The 21,101-nt window shown below is 41.5% G+C and overlaps 1 protein-coding gene across 7 annotated transcripts in view; it reads left to right on the forward strand.

The window, feature by feature from the left end:
- LOC119648308 overlaps positions 1 to 21,101 on the forward strand; it is a 680,254-nt gene that overhangs the window by 331,562 nt on the left and 327,591 nt on the right. The gene's annotated exons all lie outside the window — the stretch shown is intronic.

A 21,101-nucleotide genomic window follows, 5' to 3' on the forward strand; every position in this document is an offset into this window, starting at 1 on the left:
AGATTGCACGTCTTGGGGCAAGTTGCGGTTACAGCGAGATGTTGTGGTTGGTCGATCAGGTTTCGGCAACTTGCCCACATATGTGCAATCTCGGGCCAACCAACAACTTGCTTGAAGAGTTTTTGGAGGTTTGGAGTTTCCGGCAAGTGACAAGCATGTGGACCCAGACATGGTCAGAGGAAATTCGATACATTTACTCAAGGATGCGTTTATAGAAGGGGATTCGAGTTTTCTTTCGAAAAATTTGTTGAGCCTTTGTCTTAAATCATTTGTTAACTGTAGGCGTGCAATCTTGTAAACCATGAGCTAGCAAAAACAATACGAAACTAAATAACTCAGTTTGTCAGATATTGAGTTCAGTTGGGCCCACATTTTGCGGTGAACATTCGCTAGGAATATCCCCGCTTATATCGGCGCTCTTTTCAGTTATTATATGAAACAATAATCCAAAAGGAAAAGTGATTTATCTGCCGCTTTAGATACTATTTCTACAAATTAAGTATAATAAGTCGATCTTGAAAAGCATATAAATTATCGCTAGTGGAAAAAGTTGACTTGCAAACGTTTGCTAAGAAAGTTGTGTGAATAGAATTCAACGAAATAATCAAATCAATCAATTAACCTGCGTTTTTATACCTAGCCCGACCTACCCATCTCCAAATTCATTAGTCAAGAATAAAAAAAGGTTTTTCTCAATTTGAAGTTTTTCCGTTAAATATTTCTTCAAAAGAAAACAATTAAAAACCTTTCCCCTCTAGGAAAAAATTTTTGTTTTGAAAACATACACCATATTTCGAGTACCATTTGATCCCTTCATTATAAAATCTGCTTCCATGGTTCTCAAAATACTGTCTGTGGGGAAAAACTCGGCGGGGGTTAAACATTTTCCGAGCCCTTCTTCTTTTTAATTGTTATTTTTAATCCAGGCTACTCAGAAAACTTTTTTTTTCTTTTTATCTGCGCTAAATAGAAAAGGTCAGGGCAGGGCGTGGGAAGATTCTGTGGATTCTAGTTCGATTCAAGTTATTTCATTCATTTTTTTCTTTTAAGGGTTTGTAAGCAATCACCCAAGCTAATATTGTTGGCCACATTTTGAAAACACTTTAAACAAGTCGGGACACCGGAAGCTTGACGCTTCAGGTATAAAAGTTTTTGTTTTTCCCGATGTGAGGAGCATAACGCAGTTCTCCATTGGCTGATAGCATTAACTCGAGATATTCAAATCGCTCAGTTCTGTCCGGGTTCAATTACCCGCCCAGAACTGAGCCATTTAAATATCTCCGGTCAATGCTATCATCCAATAGAGAACTGCCGAATGAAATTGTTTCACGCATTAACTCAACCTGGATGTTCTTTGTCATCGGCGTGTCAGCGAACGTCTCAAATCTAAAATTTGCCGCAATGTCGTCCGTCCTGTCGCTCTCTATGGTTCTGAGTGTTAGCCCATTATAAAAGACGATGAACGGCGTCTTGCAACAATGGAGACAAAAATGTTGCTTTGGATTAGTGGCGTGATACGTTTTGATCATATCCAAAATGAAGATATCTGCGATCGTTATGGGATTGAACTGATTGTGGAAAAACTGCGAGAAAGGCGTCTTCGATGGTATGATCACGTAATTCGCGCGAGCATCGAAGTTGATGCTGAGCGACCAAAAAGTCGGCCGAAACAACGCTGGCTTGATACTCTAGATGGGGATTGAAAAGTCTTGTGATTACAACCAGATCAGGCAGTTGAGAAAATAAAATGGCGAAACTGATCACCGCGAGCCGACCCCGCTTGTGAATTGGACAAAGGCTGAAGAAAAGTGGAAGATAGGAGGAACGGTGATCGCAGGACAGTTCTGTGTCACATAGTTAAAAATTCTATTGGCCTCTATTTTTTAGAAAACGATTTAAATAATGGATGGAAAGCACTGTATTCATAATAGTCAATCTCATACGCTTCACACTTAAATTCAAAATGTTAAGAGTAAATGTAAAGAGCTTACCCTACAACAGAGACAACATGTCGGGAAACCGGAAGCTAGACGTTTCAGGTATGAAAGGTTTTGTGTATTTCTTTTATAAAGAGATTTGAGTGTGCATTTGCCCAATTAGCATGTAGCACGTAAAATGTGCATATATTATGTGAAAATTTCTACTTTATAGTCTTGAATTTGCAGAGAAGCGACAGTTTTGACCTAGTATAACTTTGTTAGCAACAGTGTGATTTTCACCAAATTTGGCAGGATCATGCTCTATCCTGTAGCCTACATTGTTGCAGAATTTTGTGATTCTAGGGTGAACTTAAGGGGGGTTTTCCTGTTAATTACTAAAAATTATAGTTATGTACTATTATTAACTTTATTTGAACAGGTATCGGTATGGAGGGTCTTTCGGAGCCTAGGCACCATATATTGGCAGCTCCCTGGTTCCTCTTAAGATTTTCCGATTAGTAGTTTCTGAGAATGGGTTCGTTAAAAAAATGATCACTTTCAACCCCCGCACTCCCCACCTTTACAACAAATGTCAAAACCAAGACTAGCTTCGAAAAGTACTAACCGAGACCTTTAATTTGATTCCCCACGTGACTATATTTGATGAAAAAAAAATGTACATCTCCTTTTTGCATGTATGGGGACCCCCCTTAAATTCGACGTAAAAGGATGTAACTCACTATATGCGTGAGCGTTCACAGTTCCCACCTTTCCACCAAATTTGGTGCCTATCGCTGCAACCGTCTCCGAGAAAAATGCGTGTGACGGACAGACAGACAGACAGACGGACAGACAGATAGACAGTAAACCGAAATAGCCAGATTTCCATGCAATTTGGCACGCGTATACGAAATATTGCTAGGATGAACTTAATGGGGATTTCCAGTCAGTTTCTAAAAGTTGGTAATATACTATTAGTAAGTTTATTTGAGCAGATGTCGGGATGGGACATATTTTGAGGCCTAGATTTCATCTAGGCACACCCTTTGTGATTTTTTTCGGATTTTTGGGTCATGCAGTTTCCGAAAATGAGTCCTGTCTCACTTGAAGTACGTACATTTTGACTCCTTTATTCGCGCACTTTACAATTCACATCAAAACTGAAAAAAAGTACTAATCGAGGTCTTTCTGATCGCTGATCTATCTGATGAAAAAAAGTGTACATTCTCCCTTTGCATTTATGGGGTGCTCTCTTTTAGACTGCACGCACTCACTCACTGTGTGTGTAGGATTTCATAGTTCCCATAGCAGATATTTAACATAATAATCAACCCACTGGCATCCATTCAGAGATGATCATCCATTCGAAGATGGTATCGGGTCAATGCTATCAGCCAATGGTGGACTACGTTATGAAGTCGCTTCATGCATCAGCATACCTTACTTGGGGGGGGGGGGGGGCTACCACAACTGACGCTGTTTATGATCGACACATTAACGAACATCTCAAATCCAAAATCCGCCCTGCCATCGTTTATGGTGTGTCGGCTAACCATCAAAGACGATGAGCGACGCCTCGTGGTATTGGAGACAAAAATGTTGCGTTACGCCGTTACATGTAATTTGTGCCGACGAGATTGGTTCAAAAATGTCAGTCGATGGAAAAGACCTTCATTCAGATCAGGCTTCTGACTAAGCAAAATCGTGCAATCCATCAAAACGACACGACGCCACTTCTGAATGGGACAAACGCTAAAGAAGGAAAAGTTGGTTGAGCCCAGAGACGTGAGTAGAAACTATTTCTTCCCAAATACGATCAATCCAATGTGAAACAAGATTGCATTACAGACAGATAGTCCTGCATATGAACTTTCTCCGCACAGCCTGACACCATTTTCAAAATTCTCTAAATGCTGAGGCAGGAGGCGTCCAAATGCTGGTCTTCAGACATCTTCTTCTTCCCATAATAATATCAAATCCCTAGAGCTTACCATCGGCTCAATCGAACCCATTTCTTATAGATATGTCGTTTTTAATAATATAATAATTTTTTAATAATCCGAATGAAGCTTTCATAACCCTACTGTGAAGACTAACTCTGTGCAGTCGGAAAATCGTGGTCGTTAATAGGGATGACCGCCTTCTGACAGACAATAGAAATATACACTCTCTGCAGTACACCTTCTTAAAGGGAGAGATCGATAATAGTATCACCTCAGTCTGTGAGAAGATTCCCCACACAACTCTTTAGTACCAAGTTAAATCCAAATATGTGGTGGGAGCTCAGGAAAAGAACAAATAACGCGAGTAGACAAAGCTTGCATGATAAGGCAGACATCTTAGTAAGCTAATCCTTAATAATTTAGGAGGGCGACAATCCCAGGGAAAACACCAGCGGCAGTGGTCCTCTCGATGCGTCAACTGCAATGATGCGAAGTACATATCGAACCAGATATTTAGCAGCCGCCAATCGATTCTGACAAAAGGATGAAACTCTTAAGTTGATCAGAGACATAACTTAGGCACCCAGCTTCTGCACACTGAAATATGTACTAAAGAGGGAGGACATCATGTGCATCTTGTACAACACATGCATTTACGCTTGCTTTCTTCCTTGCAAGGTCGTATCACAACAAACTAAAGCAAAATAACTTTTTTGTCAACCTATCAGCAGTTAGCTCATTCAATCGTTCAAAAACTTTTTTCGGATAGAAATTGGATCAATTGTGCCAAGTGGGGATTCGTACCATTAACGAAGTAAAACTGAAATCGCTATACTCCAATTTTCGTCCCTAAAAGAAAACAAAATCTGTTAGTGAAATTTTGAAACAAAATTCTATTTGAAAGAGATACACATCGCTCCAGGTCCATGGTTAACGCATTACGCGTACTCGAACGCGACTGTAAATTGATGTTCCTCAATGTTATGGTCCTTTAGAACTTAGGGTATTTTCCCAGTACAAAGTGGAAAACTTCCAAAAACTTCATTCAATATGATAGCTTTCAGTGGGAAAAATAACCTTTGATATATTTTCGCTGCTGAAATGCGTTGGTCAAATTGAAATTGCATATCAAAGGCGCAAAGTCAAAGGAGCCGTATGTTAACGTGAATAGTGTAAAGCGTATTCTGATTAAAAGTACAAAAAAGTCCTGGCTGAAAGGGCTTTCCAAATGTTATGAACGAGGAAAAAATTAAATAAAGCATTCAGCGCCCATGGGAGTAAAATCGTTTGCTTTGAATTTTTATTCAATTGTTAAGGGAGAGCAAAAACGTCCAAGTCAACTTAGCAGAGGGCAAAGGACCGCCAATGTTCTGTGGAAAATTCTCGGAAGCTGGCATTGTCCTCTCCTTCAATGGAATTGACGCTTTCTTTGAACCGCAAAAATGTACTCAATGCCGAGTAAAGCATAAATCCGCTTTGTAAACCATCAAGCGTCTTCACAAATTCTACATTTCCAAAACCGCTCTCAGGACACTTCAGGATTATTGATTTTACAATATCCCTTGGCAACCTTGGCATCGGTGGGCATACAAGTGCGGAATAATCTCCGATTAAAACTCCTCGTCAATTCAATTATGCCCACTCGAGTTTTGTTGTTTTCATATGGCATACTTTCCCATCACATGGAAAAACAAAAAGGCAACTCTCCTGAATTTCATTATCCTTTTTTCCTCTTGCTTTGCTGTAACGAGTCTGCTCTGAAAATAATTCTATTTCCAAACAGCTTAAAACAGTCTAAATTAATTACTTGAGTTCATAATTAGGCTCGAAGATTTTTGTCAAATTGAAAACTTCAGAGCCAGACAGAAGGTACATTTACAGGAAAGGTTGATATCATGGAAAATGTGGAGGGGCGGGTAGCAGAACATTGGCAACCAAGCAACTGTGAATTGCCGACCTCTTACTTCTGATATTCCCATCCCCGTGCTTGGGCTTCACCTGCTGTTCCCAAACGAGTAAATATAGGCTCTTTCCTATCCAGGATTTCTCCAGAGTAGAGCCACAACTTGGAGCTAGCCACCCTCCTTTATGAGCACGCCCAATTTATCTGAATTTCTGGTAAATTCTCAGTTTGTCTGGCGAACGAAATCAGATTAAAAATCAATTTCGGAATCGGTAACTTAATTTATTAATTTCATGGTACTGACGTTTTAAGGATGATGTGAACATAAGGACGTAGTAGGTGGCAATGAGTGACTAAGTTGCGAGAAGGTTATTGGAAGTAATTTGTGGTTGAGCGGTTTTCGGTGACTCTTTACCAGCTGCTGATTCCGACTTTGTGCTTGTCAGTCTGGTGAAAGGTTCTTGAAAGAGTAGACAAGTTGGATATTTCGAGTTCCATTAGGAAAGTTGCAAGTTCAATTATGATGATGATAACCTATAACAAGAAACGTTACTGTCAGACTTAAATTTAAATCTGACAAACTCATTCCAATTTATTTACTCCTTCATTCATATTCTTAGTATTAATTTGTGTGATATATGAACCTTGGTCTTCTTGAAATATTCTATATAACTCCTTTTTATAGACCTTAGAATTAATTCAATTTTCGGTATCTTTGACGAGAAAAAACAGGAAGATGGGTTTATGCACAGATTCCAATTTTTCTATATAGTCGAAAGAAACGTAGAGTTGCCATATCTCCCATCCGCATCCCTTCGTGCGGGCACGGGAACGCTCGGCGGATATATCATGGGCATCCGGATAAGTGCGTGTGTAGGCATGCTTATGCGCAGGCCAGCTAGGTGGGAACAAAAAGCTTGGCCTGGAATAAAAATTGGCTATGGGAAGGATACCCAGAAATAAAACCAAACATAGAGGAACAGAAAGGGGAACAGAGTAACGGTGCAGGGCTTCGGAAACCCAATACCGACGTTTTTTGAGAGTGGGCAAACAGGCTCCCGGCCGACGGTAGCCAACGTTCGCAGTGCCTCGGTAATGGCAACCTTTGCAACTGTGGCATCTAATGTTACAAGCGCACAAGAGGGGCTGGAATTGCCTCCATCGACGGTCCGGTTCAAAAGAAGCTCAATATATCGCAGATCCACGCTCACACGGGCTACTCTCAGTGAGAACTGTGTAGGGGGAGTATCCCATGAGAAAGAACCCTTAGCGCCGAAACAATCGAATATCATCATCATCATCAACGGCGCAACAACCCGTATCTGGTCTAAGCCTACCTTAAAAAGGAACTCCAGACACCCCGGTTTTGCGCCGAGGTCCACCAGTTCAATATCCCTAAAAACTGTCTGGCGTCCTGACCTACGCCATTGCTCCATCTCAGGCAGGGTCTGGCTCGTCTTCTTTTTCTACCATAGATATCACCCCTTTAGACTTTCCAAGCTGAATCAACCGCATCCATACGGATTAAGTGATGCGCTCACCACAACCTATTGAGCTGGATTTCACCCACAACCAGACCTCATGTAGGGAGCGGAGGATTCTTCTCTCCAACGCGGCTAAGAGTTACATTTTTTTTTTGCTAAGAACCCAATTATCCGAGGTATGCATAAGTACTGGCAAGATCTTAGTCTTGTGCTGTGATCCTATGGTGAGACGTTTCGAGCAGAACAGTTTTTGTAAGCTGAAATAGACTCGCGGATTTCATTTTCATAGCTGTTATGGGTAGCGATTTTCGACCCTAGATAGGAGAAATTTTCAACGGTCTCAAAGTTGTAGTGCCCTATATTTATGGTTTTCGCTTGACCATTTGATGTTGTTCGTTCTTTGATTTTTGGCGCTGACGTTGCCACCATGTACTTCGTCCTGCCTTCATTAATGTGCAGTCCAGGCGAAACTGCTGTAGCTGCGACTTAGGGAAAAGGGAGCGGATTTCATAAGTTGTATGCGGAAGCTTGGAGAAAAGTGACATTCCGAACAAGAAACGATTGGATGAAGATAAGACCGGAAGAGATTCCAAACGATGTGAAGGGTCATATGCTGATATTCTCATGACCGTGATGGCAGACCCTACACTCGCCAATTGGCGAGATCATATTGGTGGCATCACACGGTGCCGGAAAGGAGATCTTATGTCAGAGCTCAAGAAATCCATCTCTACCAGTAGAGGCGGTACTCAAACTGTTAGCAGCAAAGGAAGAAGGAATAGACTGGGTTATGTGTCGGCTTAGGGAGCACTGGCACTGAAGCAATACTTTAGATACCTTGGCTTTGGTCACATTGTGGAAGCATGCACCAGTCCAAAGCAATGTAGGCGATGTGGAATGGAAAGTAATTTCTGCAACTACTGCGAGGCGGCACCAGGCTTACTCTCGTAAACCATCCGCGAGAAAAACGTTGATGTGGCTGTAATTGGTGATCCATTTTGAAACAACGGTGGTAGCATTTGGCTCAAAGAGCAAACGGGCCAAGCAGCGCTATGGGCTTGTGGTGAACAAGCCTTCGAGGAAAGAATGGAGCACCCGGAGGAAGGCTGCTATAGATGCTATACTCCACCCAGCGATACACTTTTATAGGAAGAGGCGAATACTTTTTCGAATACTTTTATAGGAAGAGGCCTAGCGCCTATAGTGAACCTGACAATGTCGCTTTAGCAAAAGCGTTGCCTGGCATGTCAGTGAGGACTATACTCATAGCGAAAACCAGGTAACCACGACTAGGCAAACCTGAAATCAAGGGCAAATCGAGCTCGAAAACTATAACGCCAAGCCCACCCCCTGGGTAGTTCCACTGGAGATCAAGAATAATTTGCTGGAAAGGCAGACAATTTTCCGACACCATAAGCAAAGCATCAAAGGGCTTGATCTTACTTCTTTAGGACAGCGTACGAAATGGCGCACTGACTTGTGCAAAATTCCTTATCTTATCGATTTTGGGGTTATAAAAACATCTGTCGGCAAACTGGTTGAAGTACAAGAAATACATCAGCGCTCATATCCACGTCAGAATTCCACCGAAAACTTGCCATAACATTGATGACGTTGTAGAGCAATTCACTCAATGCATCGTCGCAGCAGCTCGACACTCTTCTCCACCGCCGAACAGTAGTGGTTGGTTCAGTAAAATATCATCGACAGGAATCCAACAGTTGGTAAGGAGTAAACGAAATTTGAAGTGGAGATGACAGGAACATCGATCCCCGAGATTGAAGCAGGAGCTCGCAAAAGTCACCAAGAAGCTAAGAAATTCTCTAAAAGCAGAAATAACAGGTAGCTTCTAGCATTTCATGAGCAGTCTCAGTCCCTTTCACAGCAACGACTACTTTCTATGGAGGGCAACCAAAGCGAACCGGTACAGACTGAGCCACCATTAAGGATTGCTAATGGAAACTGGGTGATGAGCGATGTCGGCAGAAGAGCAGTGTTTGCGACTCATCTATAGGGTGTTTTTCAACCGAATTCCTCTGACAGTGATCCACTTTTACCCAGATTACCCCCTGCTTGGCCAGTAAGTGGGTTTTGCATATCGTTATCTAATATCTCACCTAATTATTCAGTACTATTATTCAGCCCGGTTACTTCCCACGGAGCTGAAAAATATCGCTGGTTACAATGATCCTCAAGGCTGGGAAGGATTCCACGCTAGCAAGCTCATATCGGTTTCCTCCTCATTGTGTCAAAGTTTTTCGAGAGCCTAATGTAATTATGAGCGTTTCAATGTAAGTTTTCTCCGAACCAAAACAAATTGATTTTCCAAGAACTGCTTTTGATATACTCGTAAATCTTTAATTCAACGGGACCCATAATTTCAAGGAACTTTGATGTGGAACAGTTTGCTTTACTAAGCGAACAAAAACATTTCCCCGACAGTAAAGAAAATGGTAGAATAACAATTATCTCCCAAGTACTCATATGATATCCTGAAAAAAGCGGAAGCTGAGAGCAAAATTCGAAGAAAACTTACTGAGGAAATTGCAACTTAAACAGAAACTTTCGGAGTATCTGAGCCAAAGAATGGAAAGAAAGTCTCAATTTACTACATAATACTCCGGATACACTAACTCTGATTGTATGCATTGTGCGACTGAACTAAGTAACTTCCGTGCAGGGCTCGTTAGGAATTTGGAACTTTGTCTTTCCTTGAACAGTTCGAAGAAGAGATGGAGGAGCAGCACCAGAGATACCTTCTTTCAGCTCACAATGTCGTTCGTTTCCTGTCTCCTGATTACTTATTCTTTTCGGGTTGAACTTTGTATTTTTATGAAGTGAAATGTTTTCAAGGAACTCGAGACAAACAGGTGGAAAACTATTTGTTTTTTACAGGTCAGCGGAAAAGAAGCTGCCCCGTTTCAGAGATATGTGAACTTGGCAAAGGTCCCCCTAAGAAAGTGCTTTCGTCCTTTCGCTAAAAAGAAGAAACTTATGTGAAGAAAAATCCCTGACATACATGTGTAACCTCGAAATCCATTTAGTTGTAATGCATACATGGCGCAAATGTTTGCTTTAACTTGGAGAAAAAGGAATCACACCAAACAAGGGTAAGAATTAAAAAAATATTGTTGTATCTGAGAACGGAAGTTGCTCTCCGTCACTTGGCGCGGATGCACCCTTAACAATATTAAAGCACATGACTTTCATAAGAGCGACATTGTTATACTTAATGTACGGAGCCTAGAATGAGTAACAAACGAGTTGGTCTTGATTTGGAGTTCAGTTGGAGTTTTGCACAGCTCCGTGATTTTTGCCGTTAGAGAAAACATTTCTTCTTTTCTTCTACCGTGATTCCGCATGATTCTGTGATTTACAATGTTGGAATTTTCCCAGAACATGAACGTGGCACATGTGTACCCTGGAATAACATACAACAAAGTATTTTTGCTGAGTGAAGCAAAAATCAGGAGGAACTTGATATGAAATATGTCGTTTAGGGATATTACGTCGAGTGAAAAGTTTTAAATGCGAAAAATAAATGTCTCAGAGATTGAAGTTTTAAGAATATCCTTCAAGTTCGTCTTGTAAAGGATGAGTAATTCGCAGAAAGAGAAATTGAGTTTAAAAAGAAATTGAAATGTTTTTATTGTCTCTGGCTGGAGGGGTGGTAAACTGATACTTTTCCAGAACGTGTGTGTTTGTTTGTATGTAACATTAATCATATGGAAATCTTTAACATTGTTGGAGTGATTTTTAAACATGCCGAAGCTGTTCATCGAAAACAAGCCAGAAGCCATCCCTTGTTGGATATAGTGTAAATTAAAACCTTATTAAAATCTGTTTGTCTGTCACACTCATGTTTTTCTAAAACGGTTGCATCTATTTACACCCAATTAGGTGGGAGGGCACGAAATGTGAACAATTATGCATACAGTGAGTTACATCATTCTGCGTGGAATTTAATGCCATATATGCAAATGGTGTGCAAATTTTTTTAATCAAGTATAGTCATGGTATGATACTATGAATCTACCCAACCACAGAATCTGAAAATAATCAGGAAGCTCTCACTTTATCGTGTCTAGGCTTCGAAATACTCTTCATATTGGCATCTGTTCAAATAAAGTTCATAGTGGTATATTACTATAATTTTTAGTAATTGACTGAAGAGCCCCCCTTAAGTTCAACCCAAAACCAAGAAAAACAGACATGCATATGAATTATAATGAAGACAAAACCGCCTTGTAAAACTCAGGCTGAAGCCGGCCGAGGCAAAACTAAAATTTTGTTTGCGAATCGAGGGATTCCTAAGTTCGCCACTCACTTAATGGCCGACCGGACCAGTTGGAAAGCAACAACAATATAGTTCATACACATGTCGTGCTTTTGAATTAATATAAAGACCAACTTGTAACTACTTCGGTCACGTTGCTTATCAGACGCTGCCTCAATTCTGCCCAGGACGAAACCGCAAGTCATATATTTCGTAGTTTCGGTAGTTGTTCAAGTATGAGGGTTCTCTAGACTACAACTGAGAAAGAATGTTGCTTTCCAACTGGTGTGGTCCGCCATTAAGTGAATGGCGGACTTAGGAATCCTTCGATTTTCAAACAAAATTTTATCAGGTATTATTTGTGGCTCACAACGGTAAACTGGACATGTTCCCGAGATCAACCCATGCTTGTATGCAAGACTTTGGGGAATCATCTTACATACATTACATTATGCCTGTTTGTGTATTGCACCGGTGCCATTGTAGTGTAGCCAGAAATGAGATGGTCCAACGTCTCTATACATATATTCAATGCAGTTATCTTATACTTCACTGGGAGATGCGATTTCAGTACCAGCTTTACATGTCGCAGAAGTTCGGACAGCAGAAGGTCCTTCAGATCACCACCTCGAGCATCGACTAATAGCAGAATTGATAGGTATTTGTAGAAGTCTGTCTCGGTCGTAGCTTCGATGTGGAAGTCAGCAATGCTACGACTGGCATACGGCTCGTGATGATCTTTACGGATGGCTTGGATGCTACACTTGTCTAATCCAAATTCTATCCTAATATCACGGCTGAACATGTCTACTATTCGCAATAAATTTCTATGATCGCCGTCAGTACCAGCATTCAGCTTGATGTCATCTAAGCACATCCGAAATCCTATTTCACTTCTCTTAGTGGAAAACCCCTTTTACTTCTGATCTCCTTCCAAGACCCGGTGTAATATTCGATGACGTTGCTCCTCCGACTTTACCTCAATTCAACCGTCCTTAACACTCTTCAACTCTCTTATCAGAAACGTCCTTGAATATTGCTGTGTAGTCCGGTTTCCTTTCCGCATCCGTGACTGTCGCGCTCTTGAAGTGGTGCAACACAAATTCACCTGGACTCTATTTCACAAAAAGAACATTCCACAGGTCGACAATCCATCACGACTCCACACCATCAATCTGCCTTCCTTGCAGTAACGCTGCTACTTCCTTGATATGTGTGCCCTTTTCAAACTCTATAATTGCCTTATGGACTGCTCTGTCGAATCTGATATTATTTTTCGCATCATCTGTCATAATACACGTAGCGCGGACATTTTTAAATTACCCTTCGCGGAGCTCGACATTTACTTTCACTCCCGATCCCGAGGCTTTGCCGGTCCTACAACGCCCTACAGCTTGGGTCCTTTGATTCTGTTTCCTTATTTAGCTTTCAACGTAAAGTAAGCCGTTTGCTTGCACCTCCCTTTGAAGACAATATGTAACAAGGAATTTGCTTTCTTTATGCTGTCTTATAATAATTAAATAAATAAATAAACCAGGAGGATGTGATCCGTCGTGGATCTTTCCTCTCGATCGGAGCACGGCTCCATGCGCGCGGTCGAGTCGTCGTTTTTAACGATTTGTGTAAAACAAAACCTTATTAAAATCGATTTACTGGCTATATGTCTGTCTGTCCGTCACACACAATTTTCGCGGAGACTGTAGCAGGGATTGATACAAAATTTGATGGAAGTGTGGAAACTGTGAACGCTCACGCATGCAGTAGGTTACATCATGTTACGTCAAATTTAAGGGGAGGTATACACGAAAAATCTGCAATGTCTCTGGATAGCTGAGTGGTTAGAGCACAAGGCTGTCGTAGGGAAGGTTACGGTTCACATCTCACTGGGGGCATTGGGATTTGTAATGTGATTTGACGTCGGATACCATTCGGTTCAGCTATTTATGAGTACCTGTGTTGAATCAGGGTAATAATCTCGGGCGAGCGCAATGCTGACCACATTGCTTCCTATAGGATACTATAACCCTATAGTGTACCGTTACGGTCTTGAATGAAGTGCTCTAACACACTTCAAGGCCCTGATCCAATATGGATTGTTGCGCCAACGATTATTATTATTATAGTCATGGGGAGTATCAAATGAAAGGTTTCGGTTAGTACTTTTCGAAGCTGGTTTTAGTTTTGACATTTGCTGGAAAGGCGGGGAGTTCGAAAGTGATCATTTATTTAACGGGGCCATTCTCAGAAACTACCCAATCGAAAAATCTGAAAAAAACTCAAGAGGCTGCCATCATATGGTGGCTAGGCTCCGAAATATCTTCCATATCGATATCCCTTCAAATAAAGTTAATAATAGTATATTACTACAATTTTCAGTAATTGGCTGCAGAACCCTCCTTAAGTTCATCCTAGCACCACGTAGGCTAAAATGTAGAGCCTGATCCACCAAGTTTGGTGGAAATCGCACTTCTTCCACCACCACTTCTTCGGAAATTCAAGATTTTGAATGTCAATATCACCTGAAAATCGATATTCTCGCATAATATATGCGTATATTACGTGTTACGTACTAATGGGACAAATTCACAGTCAAATGTCTTTATAAAAGAAATACCTAAAGCGTCTAGCTTCCGGTTTCCTGACTTGTTTTATTTTATTCGTGTTATTTATTTCGTTAGGCTCGCGCGAATACCCATGTTTGTGTGGTTATTTTCGGAATCCGGTGCGGACGGAACGGTGTATATTATAAAATGACACGTGAGAAATAGAAGGGCCTTCCATATGCCCGAGCCTGGCTAACACAGAGGTGTTCAAGCACGTGTCGACAGAGTGCTTGGATTGATATTCAGTATTTGTGGGCGGACCTTCACGGTCAAGTTAGCTATCTTTTTAGGTTTTGGGATAGCTCTTCCCTCTCGGTCATGTCCGGCCATTCAGGATGGTCTTCTGACCATCGTTTTCCTCTTTAGTTTATTACAAAATACACAAAACCTTTCATACCTGAAGAGTCCATCTTGAGGTATGTATTTTGATGTGTGTATGTGTGTATTTTGATCCCGACTTGTTTATAGAGATGGAAGCATAGAAGGCCACAGTATGGAACTGAAACCCACTACAATCACAATTATTGCTCCTTGTCATAAGGGTCTCATCATATTCACTTAGATATCCAGGATCAAATGGAAAATTGCTATATTCAAAGCGATAGGAGTACCAGCGTGGATACCGCCATGATCAAGTGATAATGGACGTCTCCGTGGTTCTGTGCAATCCGTTTAGAGTGCAAAACGGAGAGCCTCCGGACGGTAATATTGTCCTTCGTTATCCTTTCAAGTGTCAGATAAACTTATGGGAGTGCCACTTTAATTGCGGTTAGGCAGCATATTTTGTTATTTATAATTATTTGCTAAGTGCTTGTCCCTTTGAGTCTGTCCTATTCTCAATTCTCCATTGAAATACGCTCCGTTCATAATATCATGTATCTATAAAACTTTCCTCATCATCCAGCGTCCTCCCTGCACTGAAAAATGTGCTAATAGGACTACAAGAAAACGTGGAATAGCATAAGCGAAGGACTTTTTGGGCAAGGACGAGCTTCGTTTCTAGTATACGGTCTCTGAAGTAAGACTCTTACTCTACCTTACCCCTGGCATCCAACCGGTAGACAACAGCTGTCGAGGGCAGTGCCGCCGTGGCCAGCCGTAGCACTTCTGTACTGAAACGAATAAGAGAGACCTCCGTAAGATGGCTGACGCACTAGCGGTTATCAGCTTGGAAACCACACACTTCGCGCCAACTACGATACATTTACGCCGATATCGTCGACGTCGCGAGTAGTCCAAGGAACAAGGGTCGATAAGACTGTTGAATACCGGAAGTCAACGAAGAAGCGCAAGTCTACTGGCGTCCTGCATGAAAGCCAATACCGGGAAGTCATACATATTTTGAAAAAAAAAAATGGGAGGCCGGTACTATTGACGAACGGAATGAAAAATGGCGTCGCTAAACACTGAGTGATTTTAAACGAATACAGTAACAAATGTCTGGGAAACTACTAGAACCGACACCTATCGCCTTCAAACACAATCGATGTTCCTAGGCCAGCTGGGTGGTGATGAAGGAGGTGGAACCACAGGTGAATCGCCAATTTCTTCTATTTTAAGTGCGGTTCGAAACCAAGAACGCAAAGGTGAAAGTGTTCCGCTCCGTGCATCGGACACGCAACGAAATAGAGCTAGAGAATGTTTTCTTTGTAGAAAGAGCTTGCATGCCTCTCTGTGCCCAGACCTGAGTTCCGGCGACTTAACCGTAGTAAACTGGAGCAGACGGAAGCACTACAATATACTACAATATATATAAACATATAAAGTTTACTATTGGGCAAGTAAGGCATGCAAAGCTAGGCACATGCTTTGGGTCAGCTCGGAAATCAACGAAAAAGATGAGTTTCTCTTTGACTTTACAAACCTAGTACCAGGGACAGTACGCGAACATCCCATTTCTCGTATTATTGTGTGGTGGCAGGCGTTGCGCAAGTAGTGCAGTATAAGAATGCCGGGCTCTGCAGTTCTCCCCGACAGATGGTACCTTCCCAGCGGATTACAGTACACGGAAGCTGAGCTTCGCGAAGCATTTGGAAGATTGTCTGTGGAGTGATCCGGGGGTTTTCTCGGATAGGCACAATGTAGCCGAGCTGTGCCGCATCCCAGGATTCCCCAATGGATTTCAGGCAGAAATACTGATGATACGGGAGCTTGCCGATGGCGGGGGCTTTATCCGAGCCAGAAGCTTATAGGGGTCATCGTGTAAGAAGCGTTTTTTTCGCTTTTTTGGGTAATTTTTTTTTTTGTGAAGAACTGAATAAAGATACAAATGCGAATTTTTCATCATATATTTATTAATATCTTGAGCATATGTAACCATTTTTTCAGACCGATTTCATCACTCACTTTCGAAGTACAGGGCAACATATACACCCATTTCCAAAAAATGTGTTTTTCGGGTGCCATGCTGTTTATCTTAGAGGAAAAAAATAAACGGCATTTTAACGTGTGGACTGCACCACGTTTCGCAAACTAGGTCTTGGCTTCGATTCATGTTCTTTTAGCGAATTCATTCGAACGTCATTCAGACCAGTAAATTCGCGTTTCATTGCGGCGATCGACATAAACCTGACAAACGACACTTTACCTGTTTAATACTGTAATTTCAGAACTGCTCGGAATATCGAAAAATCATCATGATTATCAACGGCGCAACAACCGGTATCCAGTCTAGGTCTGCCTTAATAAGGAACTCCACACATCCCGATTTTGCGCCGAGGTCCACCAATTCGATATCTCTAAAAGCTGTCTGGTGTCCTAACATACACCATCGCTCCATCTTAGGCAGGCTCTGCTTCGTCTTCTTTTTCTATTATTGATATTGCCCTTACAGACTTTCCGTGCTAGATCATCATCATCCATACGGATTAAGTGACCCGTGCTGAGAACACAAGTCTCCGAGGAATACATGAGGACTGGCAAGATCATAGTCTTGTACAGTAAGAGCTTTGACCCTATGGTGAGACGTTTCGAGCGGAACAGTTTTTGTAAGCTGAAATAGGCTCTGTTGGCTGACAACAACCGTGCGCGGATTTCATCATCGTAGCTGTTATCGGTTGTGATTTTCGACCCTAGATAGGTACAAATAGTTTGCCAGCATTATTTAGAAGGCATATCGGCCTGTAGGACGAAACTTCCCCGAAAGGTTTGTTTGGCTTGGGGACTAGTATTAATTTCTGCTTTTTCCATTGTGTAGGAAATGCTCCTTCATTAAGGAATATGGTGACCGCCTCGGTAAAAATGTTTGGAGCAATTTTGACTACTGCCTTGAGAGGTTTGTTGGGGACGCTACCCAAGGCAGGTGCTTTATTTCAAACAATTTTATTCGCAGCTTCGAGGACCTCCGTTTCACTTGCGACGGGAACTTCGGCGGTGTCTATGTCGACAGTGGGAAGGTTAGCGGTACTCACGTTCTGTGGGAAAAGATCCGTTACTATTTCATTAAGCAGAGCAGGGCAAGAAATCGGTGGAGAGCGTTTGCCTTTGACTTTTGATATTACTGTTTTATAGGCGCCAGCCCAGGGGTTCGCTTTAACTTTTTATTATGGCCACATGTAATTTCTTCCGAGCGTTTTTGTATTCTTCATGTAACTGCTCCTATCCAGATCGGTTTCTATTTCGTTGACTGCGCCTTCTGGCCTTGGGGTAGGCCTTGCGGCAATCTCGGATTTCAGAGTTCCACCAAAAGTTCGGAACTCGCTTCTGAGATACAACATACCTTGGTATGGAGGCGTCACATGCTCGCCGCAACTTTTCGCCGATCTGTAAAGCTTCATATTTTCTGCGCTTCCTTCAAGCGCTGTATTTTGCTGCAGATTATCTTCGAAAATCTCCTCGTCAAGCTTATTAGCTGCCCACTTTTCAGCTCTCGTGCGGGACCACTTCATTCGTGTACCATGCATGATTTCAAAAATGGTAGCCTTGTGGTCGCTATGCGCATATTTTTCCCTGACATATCACTGAAAATCTTTTACTAAAACATCACTAACAAAAGTGACATCTATCTCTCTTTCAGAAAGTGTTCACGCATCCAGTGTTAGCAACTACAAGATTCAGACGAGAAAGAGCTTCGAGTAATATACGTCCTCTTTCGTTCGTTTCACGGCTGCCTCATTCCTCAGCCCATGCGTTAAAATCGCCAGCTACTATCTTAGGGCTATGGTTGTTTGCATCCACTACTAGCCTCTCCACCAAAGAATGGAACTCCTCTCTTGTAAGGTTTGGAGCCGCGTAACAGCTGTAAATATATATTCCGCCTATTTTTCCTCTAGTGAAGCAACTTTCGAGAATCTTCGTGGTTCCTTCTATGGCCCGATTTCCGCATGTCCATATCGCCACTATTCCGCTTTTATTCGCAACCCAAGCTCCACCGTCTAGATACTACTCGCAGATAATAGCAACGTCAATTTTGTTTTTCCATATCGTCTGGGAGAGCACGTCCTGAGCCGCTTGGCAATGATTCAAGTTTAGCTGTAGGAACCTCATTTGCGCATAGTTTCGATCGCCTTGCTATACACCGGACATGTGCTGCTGCCTATGATATGGCGCGCTGTTAATGTCGTTTATTTGCTTGCAAAGCAGACAATTGGGATTTTCTTCGCAGACTTTTGCAATGTGGCCTTTTTTTCCACATTTGTGACAAACGTCGGACCTATCGTGAACGCAAGTACATTTTTTCACTACGTGACCAAATTACAAACAGCTGAAGCATCTTTTCACAGTCATCTGTTCTCGTAGTCGGCAGACGACTCAGCCAATCCGAACTTTACTGGCAGTGATAGTCCTTTTGGCCGCTGCAAGTGTTAGACTTATGGACGCAGTTTATGTACCGCCATATTCCTTCCTTAGCCGTAGAACATCTCGCTTCTGGTCCGACGGTATTCCCAGCTGTCTATCTGTCTGTCTGTCATACGCACTTTTCTCAGAAATGGCTATACCGATTGTGAACGCTCAGACATGCAGCGGCATCCCTCTACGTTGAGATTTGGGGGGAGGGGTCCCCATACATGCAAAAGGGGGGTCTATTTTTTTTTCACCGAATATAGTCATATTGGGTATCATTAGTACTTTTCGACGCCGGTCCTAGTTTCGAGATTTGTTGGAAAGCCGGGGAGTGGGAGGGGTGGAAAGTGATGATTTCTTTAACGAACCCATTCTCAATCGAAAAATCTGACAAAAATCGTGAAGCTGCCTCCTCAAAATACTCCCCATATCGATGTCTGCTCAAATTAAGTTGATAATAGTATATTACCACATTTTTGGGGAATTCGAGTAAAAACCCCCTTAAGTTTATCCTAGAGTTATAAAAGTTCTCAGTATTATAGTTGTATATAATATGTAGCATATTATCTCCAAGTTTGATCAAAATCATACTATTACTAACAAAGTTACAGTAGCTCAAAATTGATTTTACCGTGTGAATTTACTGCATCTAAATATCATACCAAAGTGAGTCATCTGACATGCTAAATGCATATACATAACGGGCTACGTACAATTGGCATAGTTCTGCACTCAAATATACTCACAGAAGAAGCAAACAAAACCTTTCATACCTGAAGCGAGCTTCCAGTTTTCCGACTTGTTATAATTGTAGTCATTCGAGGCTCAAAAGAAACCTTTCCCAGCTCCCAAAACGTGCTAATATATCTACATCCGGCTTCAAATCTATTATGAATATTGTTGGTTAGAAATAGGAACCTTCTTAGGCAAGAAAAAGCTAATTCTACCATCAAACCTAGCACTTAATGGGCTTAAATTGTCAGTAATGGACTCCAAAGTATTCAGATAGGAAAATTATTTGAAATCAATCATTTTTTTGCCACGATCAAGCGATTTCGAATCCTCATCTCCGCATGCAAGTTTTCCTTTTCTATGCAAATTTTCACACTCACTTCTCAGAAACCTCCTTTCCTTTTCCAGATATTCAATTTTGCAACAATCTGTTTTCTGTCCAGATCCTTTTACTCACTTCATAGTGAACTTAAAACAGCGAATTTGCTACAGCTTCTTTTTTCTCCCGATCTTCGCACTCACTTCCCAGTGAACTTGCAACAACTCCTCTTCTTTTCCTGATATTCGCATTCAATTCCATCCAAACTTACAACCACCTTTTGTGTGTGTTAAAAAAAAAAATCTTCGCATCGATCCTCACAGTGACCTCAAATCAACCTTTCTTTGTCAAAGACTAGAACGAACTCACGTATTGTGTCCCGGTGATCAGCTGCCAACTCAATCAGCCGGTCTCGGTCCCGCTAGTTCTTGCTCTTGCCGACCCTGGCCTTGAACTTCAAAATTGAAAGCCGACCCATCAAAAGCAAATGCAACAACAAATTATATTACAAGGGGCATGCAATTTCCTTCCAGCAAGATTAATCGCCTGCTTGCATACAATAATATGCAATATAGACAAATTTATGAGGGTCAACGAACGTTTTGCCCGGTCAATTTTCGCCTGCACTATTCGAAGCTTATTAATTAATGAAATTTGGAATTGTTCAAATGAAATTGGTTTCCTGAGTTTAGGGGAAAGCGACCAATTGTTGGTATTTATTGTTAAATATTGAATATAATTAAGCGTCAGGATGGGAATCATGAAACTGAGAGAGTTAATTGGGAAAGCTAAGTAGTGTTAAAATGGGAGAATGGGAATATTCGAAACTATTGAATGGATTCTCTTGCCAACTTGCCCATGGAAAAGGAAAATGAAATACTGCCCATGCCGCAAAGTCGCGGACGCTGCAAATTGTGTGCTATTTTCAGAATTGATTGTAAACATTTTATAACGCAAAAATTGCATGGCTTGTGCTTCAATTGGGTCGCGTGTTAATAAACCGCTTATTCATAATTTTTGTCTTTTTCATTAATTCGCCAGCGGACACTCATGAAAATTTACGTGTCATCTCGAATTTCCATTGACTTCATTCATAATTTTCAAAGTAATTTTCACCACAATATTAACCTGTATTAAATA

This window comes from Hermetia illucens, chromosome 1, assembly GCF_905115235.1.
Source record: "Hermetia illucens chromosome 1, iHerIll2.2.curated.20191125, whole genome shotgun sequence".
Taxonomy (NCBI): domain Eukaryota; kingdom Metazoa; phylum Arthropoda; class Insecta; order Diptera; family Stratiomyidae; genus Hermetia; species Hermetia illucens.